This window comes from Vulpes lagopus, chromosome 7 (genome assembly GCF_018345385.1).
Source record: "Vulpes lagopus strain Blue_001 chromosome 7, ASM1834538v1, whole genome shotgun sequence".
NCBI lineage: Eukaryota > Metazoa > Chordata > Mammalia > Carnivora > Canidae > Vulpes > Vulpes lagopus.
In genome coordinates, this window is record NC_054830.1 from 16,592,567 (window position 1) to 16,608,672 (window position 16,106).

The window sequence follows — 16,106 nt, forward strand, 5'->3', positions numbered from 1 at the left end:
TCTTCCCCTCACAAGAAACAGCAGAAACCACTCCTCTTTGCTCCAAAGGTGAGCACTGCTGTTTTCTGTTACTGCTCATGATCACATAACATTGTACAACCAGGAACTGACCAAGGGATCACACAGTTCTCGTGGTAATTAGCCCAGACTTGCTGTTCCCAATTTAATCTTTTGTGGTACACAGATGTTTTTCTCTCTAATGGAGCTGAGCCCCGTTCCGTATTCTCTTTTTCCAGCTTTGCAGTTAGGATAAAAACCCAAACTCCATAGCATGGCATAGAAGGCCGCTGTGACCTGGCACTTTTCCCCACTTGGCCTCCCTGAAATAGTCCTTCAGGGTGTCCATTTGGATATAACCCCTGCAGGAAAGCAACTCTGGTCAGCCTGGTGTGCCTTCTCTATGTATGCTCCCCATTCTTTATGCCATCAGGGCCATGACCTCTTTGCCTATCTTAACCTGGTAGATTGTGTCTTTTGTTGTGTACCCAGCAACTGGGCACATAGAGGAGGCCTAACAACTATGTTTCTTGAACTTGAGGACACTTGGGTGTATCAGATCAGAAGGTTGCCTAATCATGCTTCTCTCCTCTTCCTCCATTTCACATCACTGGCTTTTCAATAGTTTTATTGAGGCATAGTTTGCAGACCTTAACATTCACCTGTTTGAAGTGCTCAAAAGATTTTTGGTAAATAGAATTGTGCAGCCACCGCTATCCCATCTTAGAATATTCTCACCATTTAAAAAAATTCCCTCATGCCTGTGGGCAGTTAAATCCCCTCTCTCACCCTCATCCTCAGGCCTTCTGTCTCTAGATTTGCCTGTTTTTGACATTTCATGTAAATGGAATCCTATAAAATGTGGTCTTTTGTGTCTGGCTTCTTAAGAATGTTTTTTAGGTTCATCTATGCTGTGGCATGTTTTGTTCTTTCTGAATAGTATTCCACTGCATGGATATGCCACATTTTGTTTATCCAATTTTTTTCACTAACTGATGAATATTTAGATTGTTTCCAGTTCGTTTGTGGCTGTTACAAATAACACTGCTATGATGTACAAGCCTTTGTGGACATGTATCTTCATTCCTCTTGAGTAGATTCCTAGAAGGTTGCTATCACATGGTAAATGTTTGTCCAACTTTTTAAGGAACAGAAAAGCTTTCCCAAAGAAGCTGTACCATTCTACATTTCCATCAGAAGCAGGTGAGGGTGAGGGTTTCTCCACAGCCTTGCCAAACAATGCAATTGTCTCTATTTGAATATAGCCATTCTAGTGGATATGACGTGGCATCTCCCTGTAGTTTTAATTTGTGTTTTCCTGACCACTAAAGATTTTGAGCATCTCTTCATGTCCTTGTTAGCTATATCTTTGATGAAATATCTTTTCAATTCTGGCCCATTTGGGGGGCCTGGTGGCTCAGTCTATTGAGTGTCTGCCTTCGGCTGAGGTCATGATCCTAGGGTCCTGGGATTGAGCCCTGTGTCAGGCTCTCTACTTGGCGGGGAGCCTGCTTATTACTCTCCCTCTGCCTGCCACTCCTCCTGCTTTTGTTCTTTCTCTGTGTCAAATAAATAAGTAAAATCTTAAAAAAAAAAAATCTGGCCTTTTCTTTTTTTAAGATTTTATTTGTTTATTCATGAGAGAGAGAGAAAGGCAGAGACACAGGCAGAGGGAGAAGCAGGTTCCATGAAAGGATCCCAACGTGGGACTCGATCCCGGGACTCTGGGATCACACCCTGAGCCAAAGGCAGATGCTCAACCGCTGAGCCACCCAGGTGTCCCGAATCTGGCCATTTTTAATTTGGGTCATATGTCTTATGAATAAACTGTAAGAATTCTTTACATTTTCTGGATACCAATCCTTTATCAGATACAGGATTTGTAAATATTTTCTCCTAGTATATGGTGTTTCTTCATTTTGTCAGTGGTGTCTCTTGAATTGTACAAGTTTTTAATTTTTTTTAATTAATTTTTATTGGTGTTCAATTTACCAACATACAGAAAAACACCCAGTGCTCATCCCGTCAAGTGTCCACCTCAGTGCCCGTCACCCATTCCCCTCCAGCACCCGCCCTCCTCCCCTTCCACCACCCCTAGTTCGTTTCCCCGAGTTAGGAGTCTTTATGTTCTGTCTCCCGTCCTGATATTTCCCAACATTTCTTTTCCCTTCCTTTATATTCCCTTTCACTATTATTCATATTCCCCAAATGAATGAGAACATACACTGTTTGTCCTTCTCCGATTGACTTATTTCACTCAGCATAATACCCTCCAGTTCCATCCACGTTGAAGCAAATGGTGGGTATTTGTCGTTTCTAATTGCTGAGTAATATTCCATTGTATACATAAACCACATCTTCTTTATCCATTCATCTTTCGATGGACACCGAGGCTCCTTCCACAGTTTGGCTATTATGGCCATTGCTGATAGAAACATCGGGGTGCAGGTGTTCCGACGTTTCATTGCATCTGAATCTTTGGGGTAAATCCCCAACAGTGCAATTGCTGGGTCGTAGGGCAGGTCTATCTTTAACTCTTTGAGGAACCTCCACACAGTTTTCCAGAGTGGCTGCACCAGTTCACATTCCCACCAACAGTGTAAGAGGGTTCCCTTTTCTCCGCATCCTCTCCAACATTTGTTGTTTCCTGCCTTGTTAATTTTCCCCATTCTCACTGGTGTGAGGTGGTATCTCATTGTGGTTTTGATTTGTATTTCCCTGATGGCAAGTGATGCAGAGCATTTTCTCATGTGCATGTTGGCCATGTCCATGTCTTCCTCTGTGAGATTTCTCTTCTTTTTTATTTTCTTTTTTTATTTTCTTTTTTTTTTTAATTTTTTTATTTATGATAGTCACAGAGAGAGAGAGAGAGGCAGAGACACAGGCAGAGGGAGAAGCAGGCTCCATGCACCAGGAGCCCGATGTGGGATTCGATCCCGGGTCTCCAGGATCGCGCCCTGGGCCAAAGGCAGGCGCCAAACCGCTGCGCCACCCAGGGATCCCGAGATTTCTCTTCATGTCTCTTCATGTCTTTTGATTGGATTGTTTGTTTCTTTGGTGTTGAGTTTAATAAGTTCTTTATAGATTTTGGAAACTAGCCCTTTATCTGATATGTCATTTGCAAATATCTTCTCCCATTCTGTAGGTTGCCTTTTAGTTTTGTTGACTGTATCCTTTGCTGTGCAAAAGCTTCTTATCTTGATGAAGTCCCAATAGTTCATTTTTGCTTTTGTTTCTTTTGCCTTTGTGGATGTATCTTGCAAGAAGTTACTGTGGCCGAGTTCAAAGAGGGTGTTGCCTGTGTTCTCTTCTATGATTTTGATGGACTCTTGTCTCACATTTAGATCTCTCATCCATTTTGAGTTTATCTTTGTGTATGGTGAAAGAGAGTGGTCCAGTTTCATTCTTCTGCATGTGGATGTCCAATTTTCCCAGCACCATTTATTGAAGAGACTGTCTTTCTTCCAATGGATAGTCTTTCCTCCTTTATCGAATATTAGATGACCGTACATTTCAGGGTCCACTTCTGGGTTCTCTATTCTGTTCCATTGATCTATGTGTCTGTTTTTGTGCCAGTACCACACTGTCTTGATGACCACAGCTTTGTAGTACAACCTGAAATCTGGCATTGTGATGCCCCCAGCTATGGTTTTCTTTTTTAAAATTCCCCTGGCTATTCGGGGTCTTTTCTGATTTCACACAAATCTTAAAATAATTTGTTCTAACTCTCTGAAGAAAGTCCATGGTATTTTGATAGGGATTGCATTAAACGTGTAAATTGCCCTGGGTAACATTGACATTTTTACAATATTAATTCTGCCAATCCATGAGCATGGAATATTTTTCCATCTCTTTGTGTCTTCCTCAATTTCTTTCAGAAGTGTTCTATAGTTTTTAGGGTATAGATCTTTTACCTCTTTGGTTAGGTTTATTCCTAGGTATCTTATGCTTTTGGGTGCAATTGTAAATGGGATTGACTCCTTAATTTCTCTTTCTTCAGTCTCATTGTTAGTGTATAGAAATGCCATTGATTTCTGGGCATTGATTTTGTATCCTGCCACGCTACCAAATTGCTGTATGAGTTCTAGCAATCTTGGGGTGGAGGCTTTTGGGTTTTCTATGTAGAGTATCATGTCATCAGCGAAGAGGGAGAGTTTGACTTCTTCTTTGCCAATTTGAATGCCTTTAATGTCTTTTTGTTGTTTGATTGCTGAGGCGAGGACTTCCAGAACTATGTTGAACAGCAGTGGTGAGAGTGGACATCCCTGTTTTGTTCCTGATCTTAGGGGAAAGGCTCCCAGTGCTTCCCCATTGAGAATGATATTTGCTGTGGGCTTTTCGTAGATGGCTTTTAAGATGTCGAGGAAAGTTCCCTCTATCCCAACACTCTGAAGGGTTTTGATCAGGAATGGATGCTGTATTTTGTCAAATGCTTTCTCTGCATCTAATGAGAGTATCATATGGTTCTTGGTTTTTCTCTTGCTGATATGATGAATCACATTGATTGTTTTACGAGTGTTGAACCAGCCTTGTGTCCCGGGGACAAATCCTACTTGGTCATGGTGAATAATTTTCTTAATGTGTTGTTGGATCCTATTGGCTAGTATCTTGTTGAGAATTTTTGCATCCATGTTCATCAGGGATATTGGTCTGTAATTCTCCTTTTTGGTGGGGTCTTTGTCTGGTTTCGGAATTAAGGTGATGCTGGCCTCATAGAACGAATTTGGAAGTACTCCATCTCTTTCTATCTTTCCAAACAGCTTTAGTAGAATAGGTATGATTTCTTCTTTAAACGTTTGATAGAATTCCCCTGGGAAGCCATCTGGCCCTGGACTCTTGTGTCTCGGGAGGTTTTTGATGACTGCTTCAATTTCCTCCCTGGTTATTGGCCTGTTCAGGTTTCCTATTTCTTCCTGCTCCAGTTTTGGTAGTTTGTGGCTTTCCAGGAATGCGTCCATTTCTTCTAGATTTCCTAATTTATTGGCGTACAGCTGTTCATAATATGTTTTTAAAATCGTTTGTATTTCCTTGGTGTTGGTAGTGATCTCTCCTTTCTCATTCATGATTTTATTAATTTGAGTCTTCTCTCTCTTCTTTTTAATAAGGTTGGCTAATGGTTTATCTATCTTATTAATTCTTTCAAAGAACCAACTCCTGGTTCTGTTGATCTGTTCCACAGTTCTTTTGGTCTCGATATCATTGAGTTCTGCTCGAATTTTAATTAACTGTCTTCTTCTGCTGGGGGTGGGGTCTATTTGTTGCTTTTTCTCTAGTTCCTTTATGTGTAAGGTGAGCTTTTGAATTTGAGATCTTTCCAGTTTTTGAATGGATGCTTGTATTGCGATGTATTTCCCCCTCAGGACTGCTTTTGCTGCATCCCAAAGATTTTGAACGGTTGTATCTTCATTCTCATTAGTTTACATGAATCTTTTTAATTCTTCCTTAATTTCCTGGTTGACCTTTTCATCTTTTAGCAGGATGGTCCTTAACCTCCACGTGTTTGTGGTCCTTCCAAACTTCTTGTTGTGATTAAGTTCTAATTTCAAGGCATTATGGTCTGAGAATATACAGGGGACTATCCCGATCTTTTGGTATCGGTTCAGACCCGATTTGTGACCCAGTATGTGGTCTATTCTGGAGAAAGATCCATGTGCACTTGAGAAGAATGTGTATTCAGTTGAGTTTGGATGTAAAGTTCTGTAGATATCTGTGAAATCCATCTGGTCCAGTATATCATTTAAAGCTCTCGTTTCTTTGGATATGTTGTGCTTAGAAGACCTATCTAGTATAGAGAGAGCTAGATTGAAGTCACCAAGTATAAGTGTATTATTATCAAAGTATTTCTTCAGTTTGGTTATTAATTGGTTTAAATATTTGGCAGCTCCCACATTCGGGGCATATATATTGAGGATTGTTAAGTCCTCTTGTTGGATAGATCCTTTGAGTATGAGATAGTGTCCCTCTTCATCTCTCACTATAGTCTTCGGGGTAAATTTTAATTTATCTGATATAAGGATGGCAACCCCTGCTTTCTTTTGAGGACCATTTGAATGGTAAATGGTTCTCCAACCTTTTATTTTCAGGTTGTAGGTGTCCTTCTGTCTAAAATGAGTCTCTTGTAGACAGCAAATAGATGGGTCCTGCTTTTTTATCCAGTCTGAAACCCTGCGCCTTTTGATGGGGTCATTAAGCCCGTTCACGTTCAGAGTTACTATTGATAGATATGAGTTTAGTGTCATCATATCTATTCAGTCCTTGTTTTTGTGGATTGTTCCACTGAACTTCTTCTTAAAGGGGAATTTTAAGAGTCCCCCTTAAAATTTCTTGCAGAGCTGGTTTGGAGGTTACATATTCTTTCAGTTCCTGCCTGTCTTGGAAGCTCTTTATCTCTCCTTCCATTTTGAATGAAAGCCTTGCTGGATAAAGTATTCTTGGTTGCATGTTCTTTTCATTTAGGACCCTGAATATATCCTGCCAGCCCTTTCTGGCCTGCCAGGTCTCTGTGGAGAGGTCTGCTGTTACCCTAATATTCCTCCCCATAAAAGTCAGGGATTTTTTTTTCTCTTGCTGCTTTAAGGATCTTCTCCTTATCTTTGGAATTTGCAAGCTTCACTATTAAATGTCGAGGTGTTGAACGGTTTTTGTTGATTTTAGGGGGGGATCTCTCTATTTCCTGGATCTGAATGCCTGTTTCCCTTCCCAGATTAGGAAAGTTTTCAGCTAGGATTTGTTCAAAAACATATTCTGGCCCTCTGTCCCTTTCCGCGCCCTCAGGAACCCCAATTAAACGTAGGTTTTTCTTCCTCAGGCTGTCATTTATTTCCCTTAATCTATCTTCATGATCTTTTAATTGCTTGTCTCTTTTTTCCTCAGTTTCCCTCTTTGCCATCAACTTGTCTTCTATGTCACTCACTCATTCTTCCACCTCCTTAAGCCTCGTCGTTAGGACTTCTAGCTTGGATTGCATCTCATTTAATTGATTTTTAATTTCTGCCTGATTGGATCTAAATTCTGCAGTCATGAAGTCTCTTGAGTCCTTTATGGTTTTTTCTAGAGCCACCAGTAGCTGTAAAATAGTGCTTCTGAATTGGCTTTCTGACATTGAATTGTAATCCATATTTTGTAACTCTGTGGGAGAGAGGGCTGTTTCTGATTCTTTTTTTTGAGGTGAGGTTTTCCTTCTAGTCATTTTGCTCAGTGCAGAGTGGCCAAAAACAAGTTGTATTGGGAAAAGGAGAAAAAGAGAGAGAAGGAAAGAAAAGAGAAAAAGAAAAAAGAGAAAGAAGAAAAAGGGAAAAAGAGAAGAAAAAGAAAGAAAAAGAAAGGAGAAAAAAGAAAGAAAAAAAGGGGGGTGGGGTGGGGGAAGCAATCAGAAATCAAGAAGAAAGAAAAAAAAGCACAAAACAAAACAAAAACAAAAACAAAAACAAAAAACAAACAAACAAAAAAACCACGGGGGAGTATCTTCCGATTCTGTATACTTTAAGTCCCTTGACTTCCCTTGGAACTGGTCCGTCTCGCTGGTCTTCTGGGGGAGGGGCCTGCTGTGCTGATTCTCAGGTGTTGGCACTTGGGGGAGCTGCTCTGCCCCTGCCTGGTGCAGGGCTCAGTGGGGGTTGTTCACCCCGTGAGGCCCCGGGAGGAAGCCACAGTGGCGGGGGCAGCTCTGGGACCCTGGAGTCAGCCCCCGCAGTAGCTCCGGGGCTCTCCGTCTGCAGGGCCTGGAGGCTCCGGGGCGGGGCCGCTGATCTGCTCAGTTCCAGGCAGGAGCGTCCTCGCTGTCCTGGGCCCTCCCGGCCTCTGCCTGTCCCGGGGGGAGGCCGGATCCTGGGCTGTGTCCCGGCGCCCTGTGCTCCGGAGCCTGCGCTGTTGGATTCGCGCTCCCGCCCCGCAGCCCCCTCCGCGGAGCCGCCGCCCGAGCCCCTCCGAGCTGTTCCCGGGGCCGCGCCGCCCCCTCCGCGCGGAGCTTCTTCCTCTGCGCGAGCCGCCGCCGCCGAGCTGTTCCCGGAGCCGCGCAGCCCCCTCCGCGGAGCCGCCGCCCGAGCACCTCCGAGCTGCTCCGAGTCCCGCCGCGCGCTGCAGCCCTTAGGGAGCTCGGCGCACTCTCCCGGGGCGCAGTTCCTTCTGTTACTGTCCCAGGGAGCCCGAGGGCATCCCCGCCTTTCTGGGGATCCTGCTCCAATTCCCCGGGAGGCCTTTCCGCGGGGAAGGTCGGTGCAGCTCCTGCTCCTCCGGGACGGGGCTCTCCTGTCCTGGGGACACTCGCCCCGGCCTCAGCCCGGCTCCTCGCGGGGCCCCTCCCCCTCGGAGGCCTTTTGTTCCTTTATTTCTTTTTTCCCCGTCTTCCTACCTTGATAGAAGCGCAAACTCTTCTCACTGTAGCGTTCCAGCTGGTCTCTCTTTAAATCTCAGGCCGAATTCGTAGATTTTCAGGATGATTGGAAGGTTTTCTAGGTAATTTGTTGAGGACAGGTGACCTGGAGACCCTACTCTGCCGCCATCTTGCCCCTCCCCAAGTTTTTAATTTTGATGAAGTTTGGCTCATCAGTTATTTGTTTTATGGATTAGGCTTGGAGTCATGTCTTACGAACTTTTTGCATAAGCAAAAATCATGAAGAAATTCTAGAAGTTTTATAGTTTTAGCTCTTAGGTAGCTATAGGAACCATCTTGAGTTAATCTTTAAAATTTCATTATTGAGGGGCACCTGGGTAGCTCAGTCAGTTGAGCATCCGACTTGATATCAGTTCAGGTTGTGATTGCAGAGTCATGAGGTCAAGCCTTGCATTGGGCTCCATGCTCAGCAGTGTGTCTGCTTGAGATTCTCTCTCCTCCCTCTGCCCTCCTCCTGTCCATGCTCTCTCTCAAATAAATCTTGTTTTAAAATTCCGTTTTTTTGTGTATATGGATATCCATTTGTCTGAGTACATTTGTGGTAAAGACTATTCCTCCATTGAATTGCTTTGGCATCTTTGTTAGTCAGTTGACCATAAATAGAAGAGTTTATTTCTAGCTTTTCAGTTCTGTTCCGTTGATCTTATATACTTGTCCATGAGCCAATACCACACTGATTGTATGGTATTGATTTCTTCATCTTTAAAGTAAGTCTTAAATAAGTCCTTAACCTTGTCTGCTCAAAATTCTTTTGACTATTTTAGATACTTTGCACTCTCATACCTTTTATAATCAGTTTCATCAGTTTATACAGAAAAGCCTTCTGGGGATTTAATGGATATTTTTTTATTTATGATAGTCACAGAGAGAGAGAGAGAGGCAGAGACACAGGCAGAGGGAGAAGCAGGCTCCATGCACCAGGAGCCCGATGTGGGATTCGATCCCGGGTCTCCAGGATCGCGCCCTGGGCCAAAGGCAGGCGCCAAACCGCTGCGCCACCCAGGGATCCCGAGATTTCTCTTCATGTCTCTTCATGTCTTTTGATTGGATTGTTTGTTTCTTTGGTGTTGAGTTTAATAAGTTCTTTATAGATTTTGGAAACTAGCCCTTTATCTGATATGTCATTTGCAAATATCTTCTCCCATTCTGTAGGTTGCCTTTTAGTTTTGTTGACTGTATCCTTTGCTGTGCAAAAGCTTCTTATCTTGATGAAGTCCCAATAGTTCATTTTTGCTTTTGTTTCTTTTGCCTTTGTGGATGTATCTTGCAAGAAGTTACTGTGGCCGAGTTCAAAGAGGGTGTTGCCTGTGTTCTCTTCTATGATTTTGATGGACTCTTGTCTCACATTTAGATCTCTCATCCATTTTGAGTTTATCTTTGTGTATGGTGAAAGAGAGTGGTCCAGTTTCATTCTTCTGCATGTGGATGTCCAATTTTCCCAGCACCATTTATTGAAGAGACTGTCTTTCTTCCAATGGATAGTCTTTCCTCCTTTATCGAATATTAGATGACCGTACATTTCAGGGTCCACTTCTGGGTTCTCTATTCTGTTCCATTGATCTATGTGTCTGTTTTTGTGCCAGTACCACACTGTCTTGATGACCACAGCTTTGTAGTACAACCTGAAATCTGGCATTGTGATGCCCCCAGCTATGGTTTTCTTTTTTAAAATTCCCCTGGCTATTCGGGGTCTTTTCTGATTTCACACAAATCTTAAAATAATTTGTTCTAACTCTCTGAAGAAAGTCCATGGTATTTTGATAGGGATTGCATTAAACGTGTAAATTGCCCTGGGTAACATTGACATTTTTACAATATTAATTCTGCCAATCCATGAGCATGGAATATTTTTCCATCTCTTTGTGTCTTCCTCAATTTCTTTCAGAAGTGTTCTATAGTTTTTAGGGTATAGATCTTTTACCTCTTTGGTTAGGTTTATTCCTAGGTATCTTATGCTTTTGGGTGCAATTGTAAATGGGATTGACTCCTTAATTTCTCTTTCTTCAGTCTCATTGTTAGTGTATAGAAATGCCATTGATTTCTGGGCATTGATTTTGTATCCTGCCACGCTACCAAATTGCTGTATGAGTTCTAGCAATCTTGGGGTGGAGGCTTTTGGGTTTTCTATGTAGAGTATCATGTCATCAGCGAAGAGGGAGAGTTTGACTTCTTCTTTGCCAATTTGAATGCCTTTAATGTCTTTTTGTTGTTTGATTGCTGAGGCGAGGACTTCCAGAACTATGTTGAACAGCAGTGGTGAGAGTGGACATCCCTGTTTTGTTCCTGATCTTAGGGGAAAGGCTCCCAGTGCTTCCCCATTGAGAATGATATTTGCTGTGGGCTTTTCGTAGATGGCTTTTAAGATGTCGAGGAAAGTTCCCTCTATCCCAACACTCTGAAGGGTTTTGATCAGGAATGGATGCTGTATTTTGTCAAATGCTTTCTCTGCATCTAATGAGAGTATCATATGGTTCTTGGTTTTTCTCTTGCTGATATGATGAATCACATTGATTGTTTTACGAGTGTTGAACCAGCCTTGTGTCCCGGGGACAAATCCTACTTGGTCATGGTGAATAATTTTCTTAATGTGTTGTTGGATCCTATTGGCTAGTATCTTGTTGAGAATTTTTGCATCCATGTTCATCAGGGATATTGGTCTGTAATTCTCCTTTTTGGTGGGGTCTTTGTCTGGTTTCGGAATTAAGGTGATGCTGGCCTCATAGAACGAATTTGGAAGTACTCCATCTCTTTCTATCTTTCCAAACAGCTTTAGTAGAATAGGTATGATTTCTTCTTTAAACGTTTGATAGAATTCCCCTGGGAAGCCATCTGGCCCTGGACTCTTGTGTCTCGGGAGGTTTTTGATGACTGCTTCAATTTCCTCCCTGGTTATTGGCCTGTTCAGGTTTCCTATTTCTTCCTGCTCCAGTTTTGGTAGTTTGTGGCTTTCCAGGAATGCGTCCATTTCTTCTAGATTTCCTAATTTATTGGCGTACAGCTGTTCATAATATGTTTTTAAAATCGTTTGTATTTCCTTGGTGTTGGTAGTGATCTCTCCTTTCTCATTCATGATTTTATTAATTTGAGTCTTCTCTCTCTTCTTTTTAATAAGGTTGGCTAATGGTTTATCTATCTTATTAATTCTTTCAAAGAACCAACTCCTGGTTCTGTTGATCTGTTCCACAGTTCTTTTGGTCTCGATATCATTGAGTTCTGCTCGAATTTTAATTAACTGTCTTCTTCTGCTGGGGGTGGGGTCTATTTGTTGCTTTTTCTCTAGTTCCTTTATGTGTAAGGTGAGCTTTTGAATTTGAGATCTTTCCAGTTTTTGAATGGATGCTTGTATTGCGATGTATTTCCCCCTCAGGACTGCTTTTGCTGCATCCCAAAGATTTTGAACGGTTGTATCTTCATTCTCATTAGTTTACATGAATCTTTTTAATTCTTCCTTAATTTCCTGGTTGACCTTTTCATCTTTTAGCAGGATGGTCCTTAACCTCCACGTGTTTGTGGTCCTTCCAAACTTCTTGTTGTGATTAAGTTCTAATTTCAAGGCATTATGGTCTGAGAATATACAGGGGACTATCCCGATCTTTTGGTATCGGTTCAGACCCGATTTGTGACCCAGTATGTGGTCTATTCTGGAGAAAGATCCATGTGCACTTGAGAAGAATGTGTATTCAGTTGAGTTTGGATGTAAAGTTCTGTAGATATCTGTGAAATCCATCTGGTCCAGTATATCATTTAAAGCTCTCGTTTCTTTGGATATGTTGTGCTTAGAAGACCTATCTAGTATAGAGAGAGCTAGATTGAAGTCACCAAGTATAAGTGTATTATTATCAAAGTATTTCTTCAGTTTGGTTATTAATTGGTTTAAATATTTGGCAGCTCCCACATTCGGGGCATATATATTGAGGATTGTTAAGTCCTCTTGTTGGATAGATCCTTTGAGTATGAGATAGTGTCCCTCTTCATCTCTCACTATAGTCTTCGGGGTAAATTTTAATTTATCTGATATAAGGATGGCAACCCCTGCTTTCTTTTGAGGACCATTTGAATGGTAAATGGTTCTCCAACCTTTTATTTTCAGGTTGTAGGTGTCCTTCTGTCTAAAATGAGTCTCTTGTAGACAGCAAATAGATGGGTCCTGCTTTTTTATCCAGTCTGAAACCCTGCGCCTTTTGATGGGGTCATTAAGCCCGTTCACGTTCAGAGTTACTATTGATAGATATGAGTTTAGTGTCATCATATCTATTCAGTCCTTGTTTTTGTGGATTGTTCCACTGAACTTCTTCTTAAAGGGGAATTTTAAGAGTCCCCCTTAAAATTTCTTGCAGAGCTGGTTTGGAGGTTACATATTCTTTCAGTTCCTGCCTGTCTTGGAAGCTCTTTATCTCTCCTTCCATTTTGAATGAAAGCCTTGCTGGATAAAGTATTCTTGGTTGCATGTTCTTTTCATTTAGGACCCTGAATATATCCTGCCAGCCCTTTCTGGCCTGCCAGGTCTCTGTGGAGAGGTCTGCTGTTACCCTAATATTCCTCCCCATAAAAGTCAGGGATTTTTTTTTCTCTTGCTGCTTTAAGGATCTTCTCCTTATCTTTGGAATTTGCAAGCTTCACTATTAAATGTCGAGGTGTTGAACGGTTTTTGTTGATTTTAGGGGGGGATCTCTCTATTTCCTGGATCTGAATGCCTGTTTCCCTTCCCAGATTAGGAAAGTTTTCAGCTAGGATTTGTTCAAAAACATATTCTGGCCCTCTGTCCCTTTCCGCGCCCTCAGGAACCCCAATTAAACGTAGGTTTTTCTTCCTCAGGCTGTCATTTATTTCCCTTAATCTATCTTCATGATCTTTTAATTGCTTGTCTCTTTTTTCCTCAGTTTCCCTCTTTGCCATCAACTTGTCTTCTATGTCACTCACTCATTCTTCCACCTCCTTAAGCCTCGTCGTTAGGACTTCTAGCTTGGATTGCATCTCATTTAATTGATTTTTAATTTCTGCCTGATTGGATCTAAATTCTGCAGTCATGAAGTCTCTTGAGTCCTTTATGGTTTTTTCTAGAGCCACCAGTAGCTGTAAAATAGTGCTTCTGAATTGGCTTTCTGACATTGAATTGTAATCCATATTTTGTAACTCTGTGGGAGAGAGGGCTGTTTCTGATTCTTTTTTTTGAGGTGAGGTTTTCCTTCTAGTCATTTTGCTCAGTGCAGAGTGGCCAAAAACAAGTTGTATTGGGAAAAGGAGAAAAAGAGAGAGAAGGAAAGAAAAGAGAAAAAGAAAAAAGAGAAAGAAGAAAAAGGGAAAAAGAGAAGAAAAAGAAAGAAAAAGAAAGGAGAAAAAAGAAAGAAAAAAAGGGGGGTGGGGTGGGGGAAGCAATCAGAAATCAAGAAGAAAGAAAAAAAAGCACAAAACAAAACAAAAACAAAAACAAAAACAAAAAACAAACAAACAAAAAAACCACGGGGGAGTATCTTCCGATTCTGTATACTTTAAGTCCCTTGACTTCCCTTGGAACTGGTCCGTCTCGCTGGTCTTCTGGGGGAGGGGCCTGCTGTGCTGATTCTCAGGTGTTGGCACTTGGGGGAGCTGCTCTGCCCCTGCCTGGTGCAGGGCTCAGTGGGGGTTGTTCACCCCGTGAGGCCCCGGGAGGAAGCCACAGTGGCGGGGGCAGCTCTGGGACCCTGGAGTCAGCCCCCGCAGTAGCTCCGGGGCTCTCCGTCTGCAGGGCCTGGAGGCTCCGGGGCGGGGCCGCTGATCTGCTCAGTTCCAGGCAGGAGCGTCCTCGCTGTCCTGGGCCCTCCCGGCCTCTGCCTGTCCCGGGGGGAGGCCGGATCCTGGGCTGTGTCCCGGCGCCCTGTGCTCCGGAGCCTGCGCTGTTGGATTCGCGCTCCCGCCCCGCAGCCCCCTCCGCGGAGCCGCCGCCCGAGCCCCTCCGAGCTGTTCCCGGGGCCGCGCCGCCCCCTCCGCGCGGAGCTTCTTCCTCTGCGCGAGCCGCCGCCGCCGAGCTGTTCCCGGAGCCGCGCAGCCCCCTCCGCGGAGCCGCCGCCCGAGCACCTCCGAGCTGCTCCGGGTCCCGCCGCGCGCTGCAGCCCTTAGGGAGCTCGGCGCACTCTCCCGGGGCGCAGTTCCTCTGTTACTGTCCCAGGGAGCCCGAGGGCATCCCCGCCTTTCTGGGGATCCTGCTCCAATTCCCCGGGAGGCCTTTCCGCGGGGAAGGTCGGTGCAGCTCCTGCTCCTCCGGGACGGGGCTCTCCTGTCCTGGGGACACTCGCCCCGGCCTCAGCCCGGCTCCTCGCGGGGCCCCTCCCCCTCGGAGGCCTTTTGTTCCTTTATTTCTTTTTTCCCCGTCTTCCTACCTTGATAGAAGCGCAAACTCTTCTCACTGTAGCGTTCCAGCTGGTCTCTCTTTAAATCTCAGGCCGAATTCGTAGATTTTCAGGATGATTGGAAGGTTTTCTAGGTAATTTGTTGAGGACAGGTGACCTGGAGACCCTACTCTGCCGCCATCTTGCCCCTCCCCAAGTTTTTAATTTTGATGAAGTTTGGCTCATCAGTTATTTGTTTTATGGATTAGGCTTGGAGTCATGTCTTACGAACTTTTTGCATAAGCAAAAATCATGAAGAAATTCTAGAAGTTTTATAGTTTTAGCTCTTAGGTAGCTATAGGAACCATCTTGAGTTAATCTTTAAAATTTCATTATTGAGGGGCACCTGGGTAGCTCAGTCAGTTGAGCATCCGACTTGATATCAGTTCAGGTTGTGATTGCAGAGTCATGAGGTCAAGCCTTGCATTGGGCTCCATGCTCAGCAGTGTGTCTGCTTGAGATTCTCTCTCCTCCCTCTGCCCTCCTCCTGTCCATGCTCTCTCTCAAATAAATCTTGTTTTAAAATTCCGTTTTTTTGTGTATATGGATATCCATTTGTCTGAGTACATTTGTGGTAAAGACTATTCCTCCATTGAATTGCTTTGGCATCTTTGTTAGTCAGTTGACCATAAATAGAAGAGTTTATTTCTAGCTTTTCAGTTCTGTTCCGTTGATCTTATATACTTGTCCATGAGCCAATACCACACTGATTGTATGGTATTGATTTCTTCATCTTTAAAGTAAGTCTTAAATAAGTCCTTAACCTTGTCTGCTCAAAATTCTTTTGACTATTTTAGATACTTTGCACTCTCATACCTTTTATAATCAGTTCATCAGTTTATACAGAAAAGCCTTCTGGGGATTTAATGGATATTATGTTGAATTTACAGATCAATTTGAGGAGAAGAGCCGTTCTTACAATATAAGTTCTTCCAATCCATGAACATATAATGTTTGCCATTTGTTTGGATCTTTCTTGATTTCTCAGCAATATTTTGTCATTTTCAGTGTATAATCTTGTACTTCTTTGGTTAAAATATTCCTACATATTTTTGTTTTTATACTATTGTCGATGGAATTGCTTTCTTTATTTTCAGATATTTTTGGTGCTAGTTATTTAGAAGTGATTTTTTAATATTGATCTTGTATCTTAGACCTTGCTAAACTCATGTATTTATTTTTATTCTTAAAAAACATGTATATCCCTTGGGATTTATATACATTATATAATATATATGATATATATATGACATATTATTTGTTAATAAAGGCAGTTTTACTTTTTTCTTTCCAATCTGGATGCCTTTAACTTTTTCCTGCTTAGCTATGCCTGGGTGGCTCAGCGGTTGGGT